Below are 20,926 nucleotides of genomic sequence, written 5' to 3' on the forward strand. Positions count from 1 at the left end.
AGGATGCCACACTCATTCCTCTCACCCCTCTGGACACTCACTCTGGCACCCCAGCTCCACACTGCAGGGAAGCCAAGCAGTCCCTGGAGCCTGCAGAGACAGGAGCAAGGCCCTAACCCCAGCACAAGTGAGTGAGCCTTGCAGAGAGGCCCCGCCAGCCCCCACCTGGCTCCTCCTCAGGACTCTTCCTCTTGCAGCACTCAGGCCTGTCCTGGAAGCCTGGGCTAGGTGCTGGGGCCTTCCCACCACGCCTGCACAGCCTTTTGCCTGGCGGATGGGGCACCCCACTTACACAGTAGGAGGTCAGCCCTGGAAGCCAGGGGGTCCTGCCGAGGTGGTAGGGGCCCTTTTGCAGCAGTCTGAGCCGCACCATAGGAACACAGCCCCAGTGCCTCCCCTCCAAGTCCTCCAAGTCCTCCTGCGCCCAGCCCACCCCCAGCCCACCCTCAGCCTCCTCCAACCCCGCCTCCCTGTCTGTTCTGGGAACAGAATCCTCTGCTGACCGGTGGAGCAGGAAAGGAGGTGGTAGAGATGGGTAAACTGAGGCAGAGGTCGTGGGCATCCTCGCGGGTCCCCAGCCTCAGCCTCTCTCTCCTTGCACCGGGCTTTACAGGCTGCTGCAAAGCCACCACTGGCTCCGCGCCCCTCCGGTCCCTGGGCCTCAGTTTCCCGGGCAGGAAGGGCGCCGGGTCTCTGAGCCTGGGGTCCGGGCTCAGCGGGACACCACCCAGACGCCAGCCAGTCTCGTGCGACGGAAAGGCCCGCCTCGCTGCCCTCCTTCCGGAGAGACTCCGCCCGGCGGCGGCGGGTGCTGGGACTTCCTAGGGGGCAGTGACCCGTCGCCTGTGGGCGGAGTCCGGCGGGTCCCCACGCCGCCGGGCCACGGCGTCTGGGCGCCACCCGGACCCGCAGCTCCCGCTCGGGCTGCGAGGCGGCCTCGGGCCCTCGGGACCGTCCCCCGGACCGACTCGCTGCGCAGGCCGCGGGTTCGGTTCGCAGAGATCTGGGTTCAAACCCGCCCCCGCCGCGCTCGGGGAGCGGCCGCCTCGCAGATCCACGGCTTCCCCTGGAGGAGGAAGAACGGCCCCAGCCGGAGTCGCTGGAGGTCGCTGGAGCGGCGGCGTCGCCAGGGGAGCACCGAGTGTCCGGCTGGCGCTGCGGGGACTCCCCTGGCGGGGGAGCTGGGGTGGCCAGCGGAGGCGGAGGCCCAGCCGCTCACCCTGGGCTCGCACTGGCTCCAGCCACCCGGGGTGGAGCGCAGACCCCGTACGTCCTGACCCCGTCCCCGCCCGGGTCCGCAACCCCACCCCGTCCCTGCCCCCACCCCAGGCCTTCCACGCCTGGGTCCAGGTCTTGCATCCTACCATGGGGGGACAGCAAGCCCCTCGCCTGGGTCATTTTCCAAGTCGTCTTAGATGCTTTTTGACCTGTATTCCTGGATGTAAAATCTAGATGACATTCATCATTTTCTTTAAAAGTGGAAAAAAAGAAATAGGAGCCCGAATCACATTGAGTATTCTTTCTGTCCACTCTGCTGGAATTATAGAATGGTTGCAGGGGGCCACCCTCAAATGGCAGGGCTCCTCGGGGTGTGCCTCTCCCCACAGCACTCCTGGGCCTGGGGGAAACTCCTCTCCCCATCAGGGGGCCCTGCCAGCCCGAGGCAGGCGCTCCCTGCACACACTCTATACGGAGCCCTTTTAAAAGTCCTCCCTGAGCATCTGATTGGAATGCGAAGGTCCTTCCTGCTGGCTCCCCATAGATCTAAGGGGTCCTCCTGGGAGTTCAGGAACCAGTCAAGGCACATCCCATGTGCATAGATCACAGGACAAAAAGTATTGTTCTTTTCAAGTGATACATTTGTGACTTTTTAAAAATCTGGCAGATAGGGGCAGGTGAAGCCTCCCTCACAGGTGAACTGTTCACCAAAAATCCACCACAGAAGTACATTTGGGGGCGGTAGGTGTAGACGTGGTGCTTGTCTAACAGGTGTGAGTCCTGGGTTCCAGCGGAGCACTGCTAAACAATAAAAATGAAATGAAATGAAAACAAATTGGTGATAGCCAGGGCCTTGGGGGCAGAGAGGGAGTGGGTGTTAAGACAGGTGGAGCACAGGAGACTTGGGGGACAGTGAAACTGTTCCGCATGTCATTGGAATGGGGACAGTGACACTATGCCTGTCAACATAGCCTTACAGCAAAAGGCTGAGCCTTACTGACAGCAAGTTTAAAGACCTAGTAAGAGGTGAGGGTCCTAGGAAGAGGGCAGGCTATGGCAGAGAATCTCACAAGTGCAGGGAACAGCCTCCCAGGGGCGCCAGGGAGGAGCTACCCCAAGTCTTTTCAGGAACGAGTAGAAATTGAAAACTGAAAGTGAGGCATGCGGGCTAGCACTGTTGCCTCCTGTAGGGTGGGCCACTGCTGCACTGGAACTCGGCAACAGGTGGATGGAGGGCTCAGGCCCCTCCATTGGAGAGGGAGATGCAGATGACCAAGGTAGGGGCAAGCAGGGTCCACGTGGGATGGACTAGAGCCCGAGACATTGGCGCCAATTCATGTTTAGTCTAAATAGACAGATGGTCACACAGAACTACATATAGACATGTGTTTACGCAGAGCTTAGTATGAACACACTGTCTTACTCCGTTTTCTGTTGCTGTAACCAAATATTCAAAGCAGGGATCTTTATAAAGAAAAGAGACTTATTTAGCTCATGGTTTTGGAGTCTGAAAGTCTAAGATTGGGCCACCATGATGAGCCACATCAAGCACATGGGGTGGCCTTGCTTTATGACCTCTTGCTCTCATGAGAACAAACAGGGGTCTCTAAGAACCACATGCTCCTGTGACCTACTCACCTCCCACTAGAACCCACCTCTGAGGGGTGCCAGCTCTGGCCACCACCACCTCTCAGGCTCCCAGTGTGTGAGCCTGTAGGGGACACACACAAACCACACCTGCACCCAGATCTGGGTGTCTAACCAGGTCCTCCAGTGCCAGGAGCCAGGGCTCCCTGGGGGGATGGCTGGGGCCAGGGCTGGGCCAGGAAGTGCACAGGATGAGCCTGCAGCTTCTTCAGAGCCAGGAAGTAAGAGCAGCTCCAGCACCCAGGGAGGGGGTGTGTCAGAGGACGCGGGTGCCAGTGAGATCAGGAGCTCCCAGCGGCCAGAGCTGGCCCAGATGGTACCACAAAATAAATAACAGAGTACTGGATTAAAGCTCCAGTGGAGAATGGGTACCCACGAGTCCACGCTAACATAAATAGATGAGCACGTGGCAGGAGGCAAGTGTCCAGGTAGAACTCCAAGTAAATCTGTGCATGCCTCCAGGAAGGGCTCCCCTGGGCTGGACGGAGGCCGTCCTTCCACAGAGCACAGTGTGGGGAGGGCAGGGCGTGGCTTCCCAGGGAAGACGCCTCTGCCAGGCCCCCAATAGACCGCGATTGTCCTGTTGGTAGGCTGCCCCCTTGACATGATGTGGTGAACATACCACTGCCCATTTGCCTTCCTCCAAAGACCTGTGCCCCCGGCTCACCAGGAGAGAAGCAGGCCCATCCCAGAGGAGGGGCATCTCACAGGCCCTGACCAGGACTCCCTCGAACAAAAGTCAAGGGCAGGAACATCTGAGAAACTGTCTTCTGGATAATCCAGTGGAGACAGGGTGACTAAGTGTCACCAATAGAAGGCGGCCCAGAGTAGACAGTCCCATTCTACAAGAATAAGGGCTTGGAAAGATGGGTGGGACCCAAGGGCCACGTGGACCTGCCTTCCCTACTGCTCAATCCATATCCAAATTCAAATCCAAATCCATAACCAAACCGTAGCCCCCAGTTTGAGTGTTACACATTTTTCAAGGAATTTATCTATTTCATCTAGGTTTGGGGGTTTATGATTTTAAATAAACACATTATTCACAGTACACCTCTAGTTTTTCATCTTTTCTTTGTCTGTATTCATGGTACTGTGGATGGAACCCAGAGCCTCACACATGCTAGGAAAGTGCTCTACCTTGGAGCTACATCCCTGGCCCTTTCAATTTCTATGTATTTTGTGACAGAATTTCACAAAGTTGCCACGCTGGTCTCAAACTTGCAATCCCTCTGCCTTGTTCTCATGAGTCACTGGGATAGAGGCATGTTCCTCCACCCCTGGCTGAATCTGTTGCATGTTATAACTTTCTTTCTAGCACTACTCCAGCCGGGTCTTGCGCGTCTTGGTGTTGCAGAGGGTTCTTAAAATCTCGCAGGAAGGATTGCAGATAAGTTGCACGTGGCAGCAGGAATTTGGGAAAGTGAGCATAAGAGAAATCAGCATGTAGAACAGGTGCCGAATGGCCTGGACCATCTCTGAAGGGAACGGCCCTTGGAGATTTGGGGGCTGGAAGGGACTTGGGCTTCTTTGATCTCGTTCTGTTCTCTTGGACCCCATAAGTGGCTGATTATCCCTTGGGGTAGCCTTGAGCCAGTTTCCTATGTGTGGGCCATGATGACCCAGTCACAAGGGGTAGTTGTGACATGATGTTGGTAATAAGGGAGGTCCTGGTGATCTGGTCACAAGAGACTGTGGTGACATGGTCTGGAGCCTGTCATTCCCTTAGGGATTGTAAAGTTCAGACGCACTGGGAGGTTCAGACGCACCAGCCTTGTGTTCCTGAAGCTTGTCCACGTCTACAAGGTCCCCCATGATTTTAAGTGATCGTTCTCCCAAGTCAGGCTCCCCCTGGCCAGGGTCTCACCTGTCCAGTAAGTCTCCCTCTGACCTCAGCTGTGACTCGTGGGTCTTCCTGGGGCTTCTCTGCAGGTTACTGGCCCTCTCTGCCCTTCCCCTGCCCACCTGCCTTGGCTGGCTGCCTATCTGACCTGGGCATTTGTGTGCTGTCATTTCATTCACTCTTGCTCTCCTCCCTCACTTCCTGTCTAACCCTAACCCTGTGGGGACAGCAGTGCTGCTGTGTGTGCCCTCACGACAGTCCTCCAAGCAACTGCTGAATGCTCCTTTTATTTTCCTGGCTTACACAGGGGGAAACAGGCCCAGGGCCACAGCATGACTTCCCGGCGCCCCAGGTGCCGCAGCAGCCCAGGACTTGACCTGACTGCACAGCACCTCCTTCCCTCCTGCCCCCTCTCGGGTGGGACCCAGGCCTTTGTGTCCTTGGACACCTCCGGCAGCCTGGTGGAGCCCCTTTCACAACCTGGCTGATAAGCACCCCAAATAAAATGCACCAGATTACAAAGAAAACCAGTGATGTTGAAATCCAGTGACCAAAGCAATACAAAGTCCACTTGGTCATACAGTGAACAGTGGCCTCTCCCGTTAAGGTGTTGATCAAGGCCCAGCAGCAGGTCCCAGGGCCACCTCAGTGTCGAAGCAGGAGCAAGAGTGAGGCCTCGGGATGGCACAGCAGTTTCCTCCTCTGACTTTGAGAAAATACTAGCTTCCTGCTGGCATGGTGGGTGGCAGGCTCCATGGTGCTGCCCACTCTGGCCTGACCCTTGCTGAGCAGCACCTGATCTGGGGGGTGGGGGGTGACAAAGAAGCAACGTGTCTCTGAGTGCCAGGGCACAGGATCCCCTCTTCAGGATGCTCCAGCTTGGTACCCGGCCCACCCTCCCTTCCCTTCAGCCTCTGCCACCCGACGGGCACTGCTCCCAGCTTTACTTGCTCCAAACAGGTTTTTGGCGTAGGTTCTGCAAGAGAAGCTGACATGACAAGATCCCAAAGGCTGCCCTCTCCCATGGGTGCTGCCTTATCTGCCCTAATGCTGTTTTCCACATGTATCCCTGGCACTTATTACAACTTTTGTTTTATGTATTTCAGCAACCGTGTCTGCAAACCTAATGTCGCAGGAGAAGAGGTGTCTCTAAAGGAGTCCCAAGAGAGAAAGGAGCTCATTCAGGACCAGCGGGGGTCTTGGCTTATGTGACAGAATTTCAGCACGTACCAGTCAAAGGCCCAAACAGAGGTTTATTGAGGAGGTGAATATGCATTCGGGAGAAGCAGGGCATCTCGAGGGTGTGAGATGCATCTGTGGAACTCTCAGTTTTTCTTTTCTTTCTTTCTTTCTTTTTTTTTTTTTAAGGAAGCCTGGTGAGGGTGGGCAGGGAGAGACGTGGAGGGAGGATCTCGGTCTGGTGATCTCAAGATGGGATCTGGTGCTGGGAGGTCTTCGTCACCGCATCAGTAGAAAGCACTGGGCAGTCCCCTGATTTACAGGTGTCTTCAAATGCCGTATCTCATTTTTAATAATACATTTTTTGGGGTGTTGGTTAACCGTGCACAGGTAGATGCACAGATTGCAGGCATTCGGGAGGAGCAGCCTGCAGGGACTACTCTGGAGCGGCAGGCCTGGACGGCATGGGGACCCCTGGGCGGGGTCTTGTTGGGCCTTGGTCTCCCTCTGGCCTGGTCTCCCTCTGTCTCACTTCTCCCTCGCTGGCTTTGCCGCAGGTTCTGTCCTGCGACTGGTCCCTTCCTGACCACGCTCCTCCTCTTCTCCTAGGCACACCTACCACTGGGCTTTATTTTTTCGTGCGTATTTCAAGTTCCTGGTCCATCTTGTCCAGCAGCCGTGCCTCATCCAGGGGAACTTTCAGCTCCTGTCTTTCGTGGCCTGAGACCTGGGTGCCCTGCCACAGGGAGGGCAAGGGGAGGGGGGTGTGCCCCAGGATGCTGACTCCAGCCAACCCCCTCGGCGCCTCCCCTTTAGCCAGGAAGGGCTCCCCATGTTCGCCCCACACCGGGGGCTTGAGGGCAGAGGAGGGAGGAAGGAGGTGCCAAACTGGACCTACAGGTACCTTCCTGCAGGAGCGGGAAGGGGAGTGGGCACCGAGGCCTGCTGAGTGGGCAGGGTGCTCTAGGAGACCCTCCTGGACAGTGCATGGGGTCATTGCCACCATCCCACAGGATACCGGGAAGGCATGGAGAGAGACACGGAGAAGGGCCCCTGGAAGGACCTTTCAGGGTTTGGAAATGAGGTGTTCCTCCAAATCTCCTGTGTTGGTTCAGGAATATTCAGAGGTGAAATTATTGGATGATGAGAGCTGTCACTTAGTTCATCCTAGTTTGAACGGACTGACTGTGGTCCCTGCAGGCAGGTGGGCCACAGCTGAAAGAGGGGGTCACTGGAGGTTTGCCCTGGTGTACTCTCCCTGAAGCCCCTTCCCCTGGCTCTTTCTGCTGTCTGGTCACCATGAGGTGAGCAGTACTCACCCTGCACTGCAGGTTCTGTCTCACCTGCAGCTCAGAGCAATAGAATCGACCACTGTGGACTGAAACCTCTGAACCCCCCAGCAAAAATACTTTTCATCCTCTAAATCGGTCTTGTTGTGTACTCCGATCACAGTGGTGAGCAGCCGACTACCACAGAAATCGCTCTTGTCGGGTGTTTTGGTCATAGCAACAAGAAGCAGACTAGAACAAGAAGTCAGTACTGAGAAGTGGGGTCTTTGCTGTGACTAATCTGACCATGTGGTTCAGAGCCTTTGGAACGGATTTCCAGAAGAGTTTGGAGAAGCTTAGAAATGCAAGCTGGGGAAGCTTAGAGTGTTATAAGTGGAGTTGAATGGGTGATTCTGGTGGGAGCTCCGAAGACCAGAATGCAGACAGTGAAGACTGTAAGACTGCTCGGGAGGTGGCACAGGGCAACAAGGATCGTATTTGGAACTGGAATAGAGACCACTCTTGTTCTATTCTGGAAAAAAGATTTAAAAAAAGAAAGAAATTCATCTACATTTTGCCCATGTCCTAAGACTTGTGAGGCTGAATTTCAAAGTGAAGGACTGATTAATCGGGCAGAGGAAATTTCAAGGCAGCCCAGCATTTAGTCAGCAGCATGGATTTTGCTGGCAGCTTTTAGCCAGGTTTACTATGAGAACTGGGAGCAGAAAGCAGAACTGAAGGATTTTTTACAACTTGCAATTTGATCAGAAAAGTGTGTGTAAACATGGGGACAAGAGGGTGTAGTTGTTAAAGAGATAAAGCCCCTTAAGAGATGCTGAGTATTTTGCCCAGAGACACTAGGAAAGATGGCTTGAGGACATCTCAGGAATTTATCAGACCATATCCATTGTAGGGCCAAGCATATAAGAAGGAAAAGTCCTTTGAGAAGAGATCCTGGAGGCACCCTGTGTGAGCAGAATCCTCTCACTGTGCATGGTGTCCAGACACTCAGAGGCCCTCTAGGCAGGGTGACAGGGAGCCCAGCTCTGCTCAAGCTGCAGCAGACCTTGGAGTCGTCTGCTTGGTGCTGCTTCTTCAGGAATGCAAAAGGCTGGAGTTAAGGGGTCTTGGGAGGCTCCTACCAGGTTACAGTGGAAGGTCCGGGAGGTCAACCAAAATGTAGTGGGTGAGAGCCCCTGAGAGGATGACATGGGAAGCTGTGGAGGTGAAGCTGAAGCTGGAAGGGAGGCCCAGGAATTGAGAATTACCAGTCATGTGCCTGTCTGCCAGGAGAAGCTGCCGGCCGTGGGGAAAGCCAGGCTACAGGAAAGCCCGAGTGCGCTACGACCAGCGAGGCCAAGGGGCAGGGCTGCCGAGCCCTGGGAGGGCGCACATCTGCCCAGTGTCAGGTGCTGTGCAGGCATCCCAGGACCTGTTTGCCCAGCTGGGCTTTGGTTTGCACTGGTCCCCTCCCTTCACCCTATGCCTTATTCTCCCTTTGGGAGGTACCATTACCCTGTGCCACTGTGTATTGAGTGTAGGTGACTTATTTTTGCATCTTTACAGGAGATCATAGCCACAGTTTGTCTTGAATGTCCCAGCAGATTTAGGACTTAGTCTTCCGAGGAGTACTGGAAATATTAATAGAACTCCTGAAGATGGACTAAATGTATTTTGCACCGTGAGATGGTAATGACTTTGGGGGGACCAGAAGTGGAATGTTATAATTTGGGTATGAGGCATCCTCCAAAAAGCTTAAGTTAATGCAGGAATATTCAGAGGTGAAATGATTCGATTATGAGAGCTGTAATGTGGTCAGTCCATCCTAGTTTGAGTGGACTGACTGCGTGATACTCCAGGCAGGTGGGGTGTGGCTGGAGGCGGCTGCCCCGGGGGTGAATCTCCCCTGGCCTCTTCCCTGCTGTCTATCTGCCTCCCATCTTCCCTGAGCTGGGTAGCCTCCTTCCTCCACATCCTTCTTCCATGAAGTTCTGTCTCACCTGGGCCCAGAGCAATGGAGTCAGCCCGTGGGGGACTGAACCTCTGAAACTATGAGCCAAAGTAAACTTTCCTCCTCTTAGTTGATCTTGTCAGGTGTTTTGGTCACAGCAACAAAATCCTGATGAACACAGGACCAAACACCAATACGGGCACCAGGACCATTGTCCTCCCAAAGCACACACAAAAATGCACACACAAGCACGCACACACAAGCACACACGCACACACAAGCACACACACGTGCAAGGCCTGCACAGCCTTCTCAGGCCTCCTGGTGTTTTACCTGTTCCAGTGCACACAGCAAGACCCGAGAGAACCCGGGCAGTGGGGAGATGCTGTCTGTCCAGCTTAAGCAAGCCCGGGTACTCATAAACTAGGTGAATGTTCACAGTGAGCTAAAGTACCATAACAAAAGGCATCTAAATTTTCACCCTGACCAGAAACTAATTCCCTCCTCGCAGGTTCTCCAGTGGCCTGTTGCCCTGCTGCCCCAGCCCAGGTGGATGTCCTCCCCCATTTCCTGCCTGTGAGGAGACGCCATGGCTGTTAATGCCTGAAATGTGAGCCCTGCAGAGCCAGAGGGAGCCTGTTGGACCTGGGGAGACCTGGGGAGGGAGGAGAGGGCCACAGTAAGGAGCCTGAGAAGTAAGGGAGCCCTCCCCGGGGTGTTGCTGACGCTCCGCAGGCCATGTGCACCCAACCCCAGGGCTGGGTGTCCCACCTAGCTGCCCAGGTGGCTGAGTCCCGGCACCTCTACGGCCCCAGACTGATGCCCTCCCCAGCCCTGGAGCAGGACTGTGCCCCACCCCCACCTGGCCAGCTGCCACTGCTGGTTAGAGGTGCTGCCCAGCAGCTGAGAGGCCCAGCATGGTCCTGAGAACTGGCCAGCATTCAGCCAGCATCTCAGAAAGAAAGGCCTTGTGTCCTTGTGAGCCAACCTCTGAATGTGGCCTGCTGCCCACTCCTTGTTACAGGGTAGAGGGTGTCCTTGCAACAAAGAGGCCCAAAGGGCTTTTGTGACCCTGAGCCAGGTGGAGCTGCAGGAGGGGCAGCGTCCCCAGCTCACAGAGGTCTGCAGCAGGGCCTTTGCCATCTCCCCAACATGTGCCTGGCTCAGAGCTTGTGCTTGGAGCCACCTGGAGAAAGTGCCTCTGGGGCTTCGGTGAGCAGGCCGAGGCACGGGGCCTCCGGCCAGGAACAATCCACGTCCGGGTGTCAGAGGTCCAGGCGTGCTAACACTCACACGCCTGAGGCCTGCGGGCTTTAGTGCAGGGAAATAGTACCTCAGAGACGCCTGGTCACAAAGATGCAGTCGTTGATCTAAAACACCAGAAAATATAGGCCAAGCAACCAAACCCTGAATAACCACGAGGGTAGCTTCCCTAATAGGTACCCAACATTAGAGGGTGCATAAGCCCCCCTCTTTTTCATCCAACAAACTACTTACAGTTGGAAATTTTCTTTCTAGGGTTTTTCTTCCAACTTTCCAAACAGCAGTGCTCAGCTATCCTGCCACCTTAACATTCGAGCACCTTCTCAGCTGTCTTGAGACTGAGGCCCGGGGCTCATCTGTGGGGTTGGTGATGTGGGCTTCGGGGTGTGGGATTCATTGTGCGGGTGCAGTCCCAGGTCCCACCCAGAGACTGGCAGTGTTGAGCGGCCAGAGCTTTTCCATTTTACCTGGGCAACAAGGTGCAACTCTTGGGTGCTGACCAGAAGGCAGGTGAATGAGCCTCTACAACTAAAACCTATGCCCAGGTTTCGGCTTCATATGGGAAAGGGTGGCTCCCCGAGGAGGCTGCTCCCCCAGCCCCAACTGAGGAGCCAGGCCCACTGCAGAAACCTTCCCACCAAGCTAGCTTCAGAAGTGGGGGGGCCACAGGGCAGGTGGAGAACGGTCCCGGAGCTGGCGGCCCACTGCCCGTCTTTTGCGGGGACATTTGCCCCTTGGGGTGTGGGCTTGGTGCAGGCAGGAGCTGCAGCTCCAGGGAGAGGAGATCAGCCGTGCTTCCCACAGGCGTGGAGGTCAAAGAGGCAAACTTGGAGACTCCAGGGGCCTCGGGTGCTGAGCGGACCCCCATCCCCCTCCAAGACCAGGGTGAAATCTTGACCCTGCATTTTGGGAAGGTGAAGGCTCCAGTCTGAACGCCTCGGGGCTGCCCAGCTCAAACCTGCCCGGCTTCCAGACCAGCTTCGAAGAGGCCAGTCCCTGAAGCAGGCAAGCCAGAGGAGGAAGACCCGTCTCACCAAACTCTGACCCAGTCCTGCCCCCAGGCCAGCTGGGATCCAGTCCTGCCCTGTCCACCCAGCTACTTCTGAGGTTTGGGTACAGAAATGACTCCATGAGACCGTCTCCTGTGCAAATCACAGCCACAGTTGCTGACCAAACACAGGAGACACTCGCCAAGGGGCCTGGAGAGGGCCTGAAGCCAGACCCTGACTGTGGGGACAACACTCGGGAGGAAGGATACCAGGGCAGCTCCCTTGGTGCCAACCCCTGACAACCCATGGGATCCCTGACTGGTAGAACCAGAGGGCAGAGTTTGGGGTGACCACAGCAGCCTGGAAGTGAGGGGGAAATCCATAAAAAAGAAGGCCACAGGGCCAGGTGCAGTGGCACATGCCTGTAGTCCCAGCAGCTCAGGAGGCTGAGGCAGGAGGATCGCATGTTCAAAGCCAGCTTTAGCAAGAACGAGGTGCTAAGCAACTCAGTGAGATCCTGCCTCTAAATTAAAAATACAAAATAGGGCTGGGGATGTGGCTCGGTGGTTAAGTGTCCCTGAGTTCAATCTCTAGTACCTGCCCCCTCAAAAAAAGCCACCGGGAGGGATCTCCAAATCCTGCACTGCAAACTGCTGAAACCTCTGGCTGACCCTGGAGCTGAGCTGGCCTGGGACAGAGTCCAAGCAACCCGGGTCGCTGGGCCGGGATTGCACCTGCCTGCCATGTGGGCAGTGTCTACAGTAGAAGTTCATTGGGTTGGTTGCTGGGTAAAATAAAGTAAAAATAATGTTAAGTGGCGGATAACAGAGTCCTGATGTTACCGTAAGGTCTGGTTTTGCTGCAGGGTGGCCAGGTATTCGGAGACCCGAGTTGGTGAGAAGCAAATTAGGTCTCACTAGGATAAGCTTCCTGATCCCAAAACCAGAAAACAGCCTCACAAATCCTGATACATTTTGTTTTGTTAGTTTGTTTTTGTTTTGTTTTCCAAAATAGGAAAGCTATTTTTCTGTGCTGCTGGTCTAGCTGCCACTGACTGCATATCGTTGGGCAAGTCTATTAGCCTCTCTGAGCCTTGATATCTACAAACGTAAAATGCAGATACTAATACCAAATTCACAGGATTTTCATGAGGATTAAATTCAATTATTAAATTTCAATTTTAAATTATTAGTGGGCTGGGGTGGTGGCTCAGCGGTAGAGCGCTCGCCTAGCATGCATGAGGCACTGGGTTCGATCCTCAGCACCACATAAAAATAAATAAATAAAAATAAAGGTATTTAAAAAACAAAACCTTTTAAAAATAAATAAAATGAAGATATTTTGTCCACCTAAAACTAAAAAAATAAATGTTTAAATAAATAAATTATCATTAGAATTCTATTCTTAGTTTCCAAGTGCCTAGAGAGGGAAGAAGGTGTGGTGGGCCTGGGTAGCAGACTTGGCCCCAAAGGAGATCACAGACCTGCAGTCAGGCTGCTCCCAGGGCTCAGCCTGGGGCTCCAGGGACAAGAGACTCTGTGGCCAGGAGGCCTCCCACGACAGGGGACACCTGGGCTGCACCCAGCGCTGTCGGGTGCAGGCTGGCATCCTGAGCTGTACTGAGCTCAGGGAAGCCCTGGGGGCTCTTGGGCTCCTGAAGTGAGCAGGAGGGAGGCTGGGGGCTTGTCCCTAGAAGAAGTGCCTTCCTTCCTGGTCCTGAGGAGCCTGGGAGGCCCCTCCCATGGTCTCAAGGGGCCCGTCAGGGGGCCAAACCCAGAGCTGCTTTGGAGAAAGCCACCCCCAGGCCCCCGGGAACTGGCCTGAGTGGGCCCTCCCTTCTCCCTGTCTCCTCCTCCTTTCCCTCCTCCCCCTTCCTGCTTTCCCCAGGAGGCAGCTGGCGGGGAACCTGCTTCCTCGTCTTCCTTCTTCCGGAGCATGACTCAGTCCACAGCTGCTCACCCCCACAGGCAGTATGTCCCCCAGCAGGGGCCTGCTGGCCAGAGTCTCCTAGCTTCTGCCCACACCAGGGTCTCCCCAGATCCCCCAGCAACTCCATCTGGGGAGTGCAGGGCCGCACAGCTGAGGGTCCCCACCAGGACCTCCCCAGGCCTGGGTGGAAAAGGGAGCCTGAGCACACCCCCCAACCCTGGTGGCTGAGCTCCTGGGGGACCCCTTAGGGCCTATTCCCGTCATGCCCTGGAGGGCAGTGCAGAGGAGAGTACCTTCAGGGCAGGGAGGCTCTGGACTGGGCTGCAGCTTCTTCCAAGGGACACAGTGGACCTGCTGCTTCCACCCTCCCTAGTAGGGGGAGGAAGGGTGCAGGGGAAGCCCAGGGACAGCACCAGACAACACGGGAGGCTGGGAAGCCTGGAAGTTCCTGGAGCAGGCGGCCAGCCAGGGCGGAAGGCTGTGGGAACCGGGCAGGGCAGCCTCCACCCGGCCCTGGAACCCCGCCCTGGAATGCCCCTGGGGACAGACAGCAGGCCCTGAGCCAGGGACCGCTCCCCTCCTGCTCAGACCCTCCCTGGGGGCCCCCACCCCAGCTTCTCTCTTCTGGGACCCACCTCAGTCACCTCCTCCTCTTTCTCTTTGCTCTGCCTCACGGGGGACCGGGCACCCCAGGCTGCTACTCAGCACCTCTGTGAGCTTGGGCTGTGGTCAAGGCCCCACTTCCAGTCCTACAAGATGAGACCCCTCTGTTGTCCCCACCTCCTGCCTCTGGACTCCAGCCCTCCCATGTCCTCAGACAACAGCCACTGAAACAGAATCAAGGTCAAATTCCCTCACCCAGGGCCACGGCAGCTACTACGTGGTGACGCTGGGAGTGACTAGGTTCTCTGAGGCTCTCTTTCCACTTGAAAGCCCACTAGAGTCAGGCCGTGCAGGGGTCCAGGACCCTTGGCTCCATGGTTGATTGAACAAGACACCATTGCCTGCAGGCCCAGGTGGGCCTCTGTGCCCCACAGAGGTCCCCCAAGAGCTATGCCAAGGGCTGATGTCCAGCCATGACCAGGCTCCTCCCTGGCCTCTGACAGCAACTGCCCCAACTGTCAGCTTGGGCTTCTTCATCTGTACATGGGGACGATGAGAACCCTGCCAATTGCCCCTGGAGACCTGCAGAGTTGTGGGGAAGGGGTGGGGTGCAGGGCACCCACCTCCTCTAGGGGTTGAATTGCCACTCCAAGGTGCTGCCTTGTGCCGTCCAAAGCCCAGACCAAGTCACAACTGAGGCGCCATCTCCAGGCCTTGAGTGAAATCTTTGCAGGGCCTGGCTCTCTGCTGTCTCTGCCCGATGCAGTTCATGGGGCTGTGAGCAGCTGGCCCCGGCCACATGGGCGAGTGTGAAGGGCAAAGTGAGGGTCTGACTGCGCCGCCCACATAGGACCAGAGGCAAAGTTCCCAGTGGCCTGTGTCTCTGGTCATGTCTGGCCTTGGCCGCGAAAGGGCAACAGAGGAGCCAGCCATCCCTGGAGGGACCCCAGCAGCTGTGGCTCTTCTCCAGGGGTCATGAGCTGAATGGGGGACTGAGGCCGCAGGGGAGGGCAACAAGTGGATAAGACTGACCCCCAGGGTGCCCAACTCCTTGTAAATTTCCATCTGACTCATCCTTGCCCAAACCAGCAGCTCAGCACGGCCAGCGTCCCTGGACGTCCACTAAGTAGACTCCCTGTGCAGAGATTCCTCCGCAGCCTCATACCTACCTCCTTAGCTCAGTCCCCACCATGGCCTCCCCACCTCCCCACCCTCATCCTCTCAGCCTCTGGCCACTGCTGGTGGGCAGAGCTCCCATAGCACAGGCAGAGCTGGGCAGCGGTCAGCACCCTCCCCAGCCCCCACAGCCAGCTCTCCGAACTCCAGCTGCAGCTCCAGGGAGAGGGGATGAGTCAGGTCCCAGTCAGAGCCTCACAGTCAGAGGCAGCCACACAAGCGGCCCCAGGAAGGCCAGGCTCCACCTGCAGGGCCATGGGAGTCCTGGCTGGAGCCCTGGACACTCAGGGAGGTGGATGGGGCTGGACCGACACCAGCCAGGGGAAGAGAAGCTAGAGTCAGTGAAGCAGGGTCACCATTCAAAGAGTTTGCCCCGTGGGCCCCCCACATGGCAGGCCACTCACAAACCCCCACTGGAAACTCCAGGCAGGCCAAGGACACCCAGCAGCCACTGAGTCACTCTCAGCCACCACCCGCTCCAGGCAGGCCCTGGAGCTGGGCGGGGGCAGGGGTGCAGGAGGAAAGAGCCCTGGGGATAAGCATTCCTGCCACTGCAGACCAAAGGGTCCTCTCCACACCCCACTGTAACATGGGCGGACAGATGCCTCTGTGTCCTGCAGATAAAGACGACATAAAATGTGCAAAAAGAAATAAAGAATGTTCCGGAGACAGCCAGCCACAGGAAGCCTGGCAGCCTTCTCCCTCACCTCCCAGACACTCCATGTGGGATGTGTGGGGATGCTGTATCCCATCTGGGCTCAGAGCTGGTGGGGGCGTGCAGGGAGGACTCACTGTGGAGGCTCAGTTTGGCTCAGACCCCCACGTCAAACCCACGGGCTATGCATGGGAATCCCCAGCCACCAACAGTGCAGAGATGCCCATGGCCAGTTACTGACCAAGAGCATCCTGGCAGGCTGGCCAGGCCCCTCTCGGGGCCTGACTGGCATTCCATTTTGCAAATGTAGCCAAGGCTGGGGCAGCGCTGGATGAGAGGAAGTGAATGCCAGCTGGGAGGCTGCAGGGGACATGGAGCAAACGCGGAGAGCCACACGTGTGCAGGGTCTGAGGAGAGGGGCCCCAGCCCTGGACACCAGGGTGGGATGGCACCATGCAGGGCATGGAGCTGGGCCTGGGGTGGGGGTGGGAGAGAGCCACGCAGGCTGCTGCAAGAGGAGACCCTCCACCTCCTGCCTCGCCTCTGCACACGGCCTCCCCTGAGAGTGCAGGTGCAAGGGCCTTCCACGAAGGTGAAGGAGCACAGGTGGCTGAGCACAAAGCAGGGCTCACCCTGATGGGAGAACAGGGCACCTGGGGGCCTGAGCTGAGTCACCGGGGACGAGCAGGGGGCTGTGGGGCCTGGGAGCCTGAGCTGGGTCACCTGGGGTCAGCAGGGGGCTGTGGGACAGGGGGCCTGAGCTGGGTCACCAGGGGCCAGCAGGGGGCTGTGAGGCCTAGGGGGCCTGAGTTGGGTCACCAGGGGCCAGCAGGAGGCTGTGGGACAGGGGACCTGTGCTGGGTCACCTGGGATGAACAGGGGGCTGTGGGGCCTGAGCTGGGTCACCCGAGGCGAGCAGGGGACTTTGGGGCCTGGGGACCTGAGCTGGGTTACCCGGACCAAGTGAGGCCCACCAGCTGATGGGCAGCAACCCCTGGAGTCTCAGGGTGTCCTTGAGGGCTACAGGGCCTGCCTATCCAGGTAAGGGAAGAGTGCAGATCAGGACTCAGCCGTTAAAGAAGTGAGGGTCCATGGGGCTGGGAGCAAGCTGGACGAGATCGGTCTTATCTACCCCCAATCTAGCAATAAAGCTGAGGTTGCGTAAGAACTGTAAGAAGCGGGTGTTACTCAACCTAATTCAGGCGCCCATTGTGCAACCACCCAGATCTTAAGAGATGGCCTAGGTGGCAGATTGACCAGTCCAGGACAGCGGTAGCCATCACAGAACTCCTGCTTCCCTCCTGGACAGTCTAGTGCAGATGTGGAGAGAAAGACAGCTGAGCCCGGGATTAACTGAGCTGAGCCCGGGATTGCCTGAACTGACGTCACCGCGCACACTGGCAGGTGCCCAGATCACTGACACCTTCTCCATGCTAGAGAAACACAGTGTGTCCATGGGTGGTTCAGTGTCCCGCAGCCCAGTTGGAATGGAACTCAGGCCTGGGCCAGGAGGGCACCTGCTGCCCATGGACCCCAGGATGCTCCATAGGACAGGGTCTCGGGGCCCGCCTCACAGGCTGAGAGCAGACTTCAGGGTGTTCTCCTTGGTATCAGTGCTCCTGGTCCAGCTCAGTCACAGTAATAGATTTCGTGATTTTAAGTAAAAAGAAGAAACTAATTTAGCCCTCTTTGTAGGTAATATTAAGATTCTTGAAAGAACTTGAGAATCGTCATATTTAAAGGTTTGTTCCATTAATTCCACTGTCTGAAGTGTTAATGATGCAAATCACATACCTCATGAACACACTGGAAACTGAAGAGGAGCCACGCTGAAAGTCTCTCTTGGAACTTACTGGATTCCCAGCAGAACAGTAAGATGGTAAAACAGACCCCAGGGCCAGTGTTGGAAGGGTGGCAAGGAAAACGTCGCCTTAACAGACTGAGGCTTTGTGCTGGAAACCCAGGCCTGGCTTCTCAGAGTGCCTGGGTGTGGCCGGGCAGAGAGGGCCAGGCAGGGGCACTGAGGGGGGCTGAGGAGAGCTGGAGTGTGGAAACCCGCCTGGGATGGGGGGTGCCGCAGGAAAGGCCAGGACCTGCCGGGCAGTCAGGAGCCCGCTGACAGCCGCGGGCCGCAGATGCAGGAGCGTCCATTCCACATCATCACTGCAACCGCCTCCCCAGAACCCTCCGAGGCCTGGTGCCTGGCCTTGGCTGTGTCGACAAAACAGTCCAGGGCCCAAAACCACCAGCAATGAAACTGGGTCCTCCACACCTCACGGGGGACCCCAGGCAGGTTCCAATGCCTCAGCCCAAGTGCCCTGTGGTGTCCTGCCCAAGCCTCTCTGCTCCTGCTTTCCAGCTGACCCTGCTGAGTTACCTGGCAGGGCGGTTAGGAGCAGGTCTACATTCCTGCAGAAACCAAGCCTCGGGGCTGGGGGACTCAGGCGCCTCTCTCTGCTCAATGTCCCCAAGGAGCACACATTCCACCTGTGCACCTGAGCCCCACCCCCAATTCCCAGCACAGGGTGCGGGCACAGCAGCTCCCCACTCCTCACTGGCAGAAGCCCTTCTGGCAAAAGATGACAGGGACTGCCCAGACTCAGTTGCCCATCAATAAACACATGCCCAGCGACTCTCGTCCTCACTGCAGTTGTGGTCCCTAGAGTCCCTGACTTGGCACCGATGGAGCCATTGCTCCCAGGGTAGGCTTCTGGGAGCCTCTGATTATGAGGTTCCTCCTCCAATCAAACTGTCCCCTTGTTTTATGTGTCCCAGCTGCAGACGCCTAACGCACATGTGTGTCATCACCATAAACATGAGCTCATGCCCCGACCTAGCCCAGCACACGCGTGTTCTCCATGAGTCACAGCACAGCCTGTCTGTGCTTGGGAACGCCAGGCAGCACCTCAGCACTGTGCCTGGGGCCACTTGAAAAGCAAAGTCACCAAGAAAAAGCACAGATATATATATATATATTTTTAAGGCACTAACTAGACCAAGAGAGGGCCCTTCATACAGGGTGAGTGCAGGGCAGAGCGGAGAGCGGCCTGGCTGGGCCCCAGGAGCACCTGCCCAGCGGGGGCTCCAGCCTCCACGGATGATGGCAAAACTCAGATACTTGATCTTAGGGTTACAGGTACGCTTTAGGGTTACAGATAAATTAGGTAGGCAAATTCACAAATACAGAACTAGCAGGTATGAGATGCTGCTCTCTGTGTGGGTGACATTCAAATGAGGAGTACAGAGGCTCCTGACTGAGCCGAGCCTTGACTGACAGCTAAGGGACTGACTGTTCCTTCTAAGAGCAGCTGCGTGGTCCCAGCTTCTGCCTCCCCTTCCCCAGACCACGGATGACCCTGAGCAAGGTCCACCTGAGGTCAGCCTCCTGCAGCCGGACACTCAGCTGCTCTGAGGGTCAATGGAGTACAGGAGAAATGGGGGAGGTGGGCTGTGGGTGATGAGGGGTGGGTGGAGGTGTTTTTAGTGACTTCACTGTGTACCACACCAGAGGTCATCTCAGGGCACCGGCGCCAGGCAGAATGAGAGATTTGAAAAGGAAGACTGCGGAAAGCTTCTGGGAGCCAAGCTGACAAAGGAAACGAAACTCCCGCCAGGCTGTTGCTGGGGTCCGAGTGGGTCCCGGTGGCGCTCTGGCCTGTGGACAGCCACCTGCAGCACTCGGGTCTTCCAGCTTTGCACAGGTGCCACTCGGGAGGAAGGTTCCTCTCGGGGAGTGCCCATGCCTGCCTGCCTCTTTCTGGTGGCTCAATCTGCAGCCCTCGGGCCTCTCCCCCTCATCCCGTCTCAGATTCTGCTTCCCAGCAAGAGGAGGGGGAAGCTGCCTGCAGGCGCAGTGGCAGGACCACCCCCATGTCCTCCGCGTGGGCAGGCATGTGGCCTTGCCGGGGTATGGGCAGCTCCTGGGTGTTGGGCTGTGTCTACCTGCACATCTTTGGGATCTGCTGTCCAGAGCTGTGGGCAGGCATGTGCATACTTCCAGCTCTGAGGACGGCCCCACGCCCCAGGTGGGGAGCTGCTCACAGACATGGCTTCCAGAAGGAACTTCCTGAAGTCAGGTGGAGCCCAATATGCTGGGCAGTGGCTGCAGGAGCAAATGTCTCCCTCCCTCCTCTCTCTCTCTCTCTCTCTCTCTCTCTTTCCTGGGGATGGGACCCAGGGTGCTCTGACACCAAGTTATAGCCCCAGCCCTTTTTTGAATTGTTTTTATTTCGATACAGGGTCTTGTTAGGGTACACAGGCCTCAAACTTGGAATCCTCCTGCCTCAGCCTCCCAAGTAGCTGGGATTATAGGTGTGCACTACTTCTGAGTCCACACTGGTCCTCGGGTCAACCTCAGGGATAGGGAGCAGCTCAGGATGGGGCTGGGAGGTACCCAAGGTGCAGAGGGTTACAATTGAGCCACTGGAAGAAATGGGAAGGCCCTTGAATGTCTCAGAAAATCAGTGGTCAAGGTAGGTAGAGCCCCAGAAGCTGACTCCACAGCCCTGGACATGTCAGTCCAGGCCCAAAGTCCAAGAAAAAGCACCCTCTGGTTCCACAGTCCTCACCTGCACTCTGCCAAGGTCTCTGACCCCTGACCCCAGCTGCCCACTACTCACAATATACAGATACCACACAGGGACTTCCTGGTCAGCCAACCCTAGGAACTTCCTCAGTCTCCCCTGTTGACCCCAACTCACCTTGCTTCTTCACCCTGCTCAGACCTAGGGGGGCCTGGCCCAACCCTGGGACCCTGGGCCTAGCCACCCCCGCAGGCAGGATCAGGGACGCAAGCCCTTGGCAGAGCTGCCCTGGGGAAGTGGGCCCAATCCTTCCCCACCAGGGTAGGGTCCTCACATTGAGCGTGCTACAGAAGATCCTGGAAAGGTGGCCCAAGTGCTGCTGCCTGCCCAGCCAGAGCCCCTGCCTGTGTCTCAGAGGAGCTCAGGTGGACAGGCGCTGGCTGGCAAGGAGGGGAGCCTAATGCCAGTATCTCTCCTGCGCCTGGACTGTGGCTAAAGGCCACATTCCTCCTCTGGGTCAACAAACACACCCACTGACAGAGCACTGCAGCCCGGCGCCAGCACTGGACATGAGTCAACTAGCCTGCCCCTCCCCCCACTGGTACAAGGCCAGGCCACCACTGAGGTCCCGGCCTCCCTGCCCCCAGGTGGGACCACACCAGGACACTGCTGGGGCCCAGGA

The 20,926-nt window shown here is 56.9% G+C and overlaps 2 long non-coding RNA genes across 2 annotated transcripts; one reads left to right on the top strand and one right to left on the bottom strand.

The window, feature by feature from the left end:
• Window positions 1-5,246: 5,246 nt before the first annotated feature.
• On the top strand, window positions 5,247-12,759 carry LOC120886789 (uncharacterized). The gene is made up of 4 exons (XR_013439352.1): window positions 5,247-5,446; window positions 5,815-5,972; window positions 9,618-9,716; window positions 10,625-12,759. It is a non-coding gene; the product is annotated as an uncharacterized LOC120886789 (long non-coding RNA).
• LOC144377974 (uncharacterized) lies at window positions 5,942-15,087 on the bottom strand. Its single transcript, XR_013439353.1, has 2 exons — window positions 13,581-15,087; window positions 5,942-7,687 (listed from the first exon to the last, which is right to left on the bottom strand). It is a non-coding gene; the product is annotated as an uncharacterized LOC144377974 (long non-coding RNA).
• Window positions 15,088-20,926: the final 5,839 nt, after the last annotated feature.

Source organism: Ictidomys tridecemlineatus, chromosome 5 (assembly GCF_052094955.1).
Source record: "Ictidomys tridecemlineatus isolate mIctTri1 chromosome 5, mIctTri1.hap1, whole genome shotgun sequence".
Classification (NCBI taxonomy): Eukaryota; Metazoa; Chordata; class Mammalia; order Rodentia; family Sciuridae; genus Ictidomys; species Ictidomys tridecemlineatus.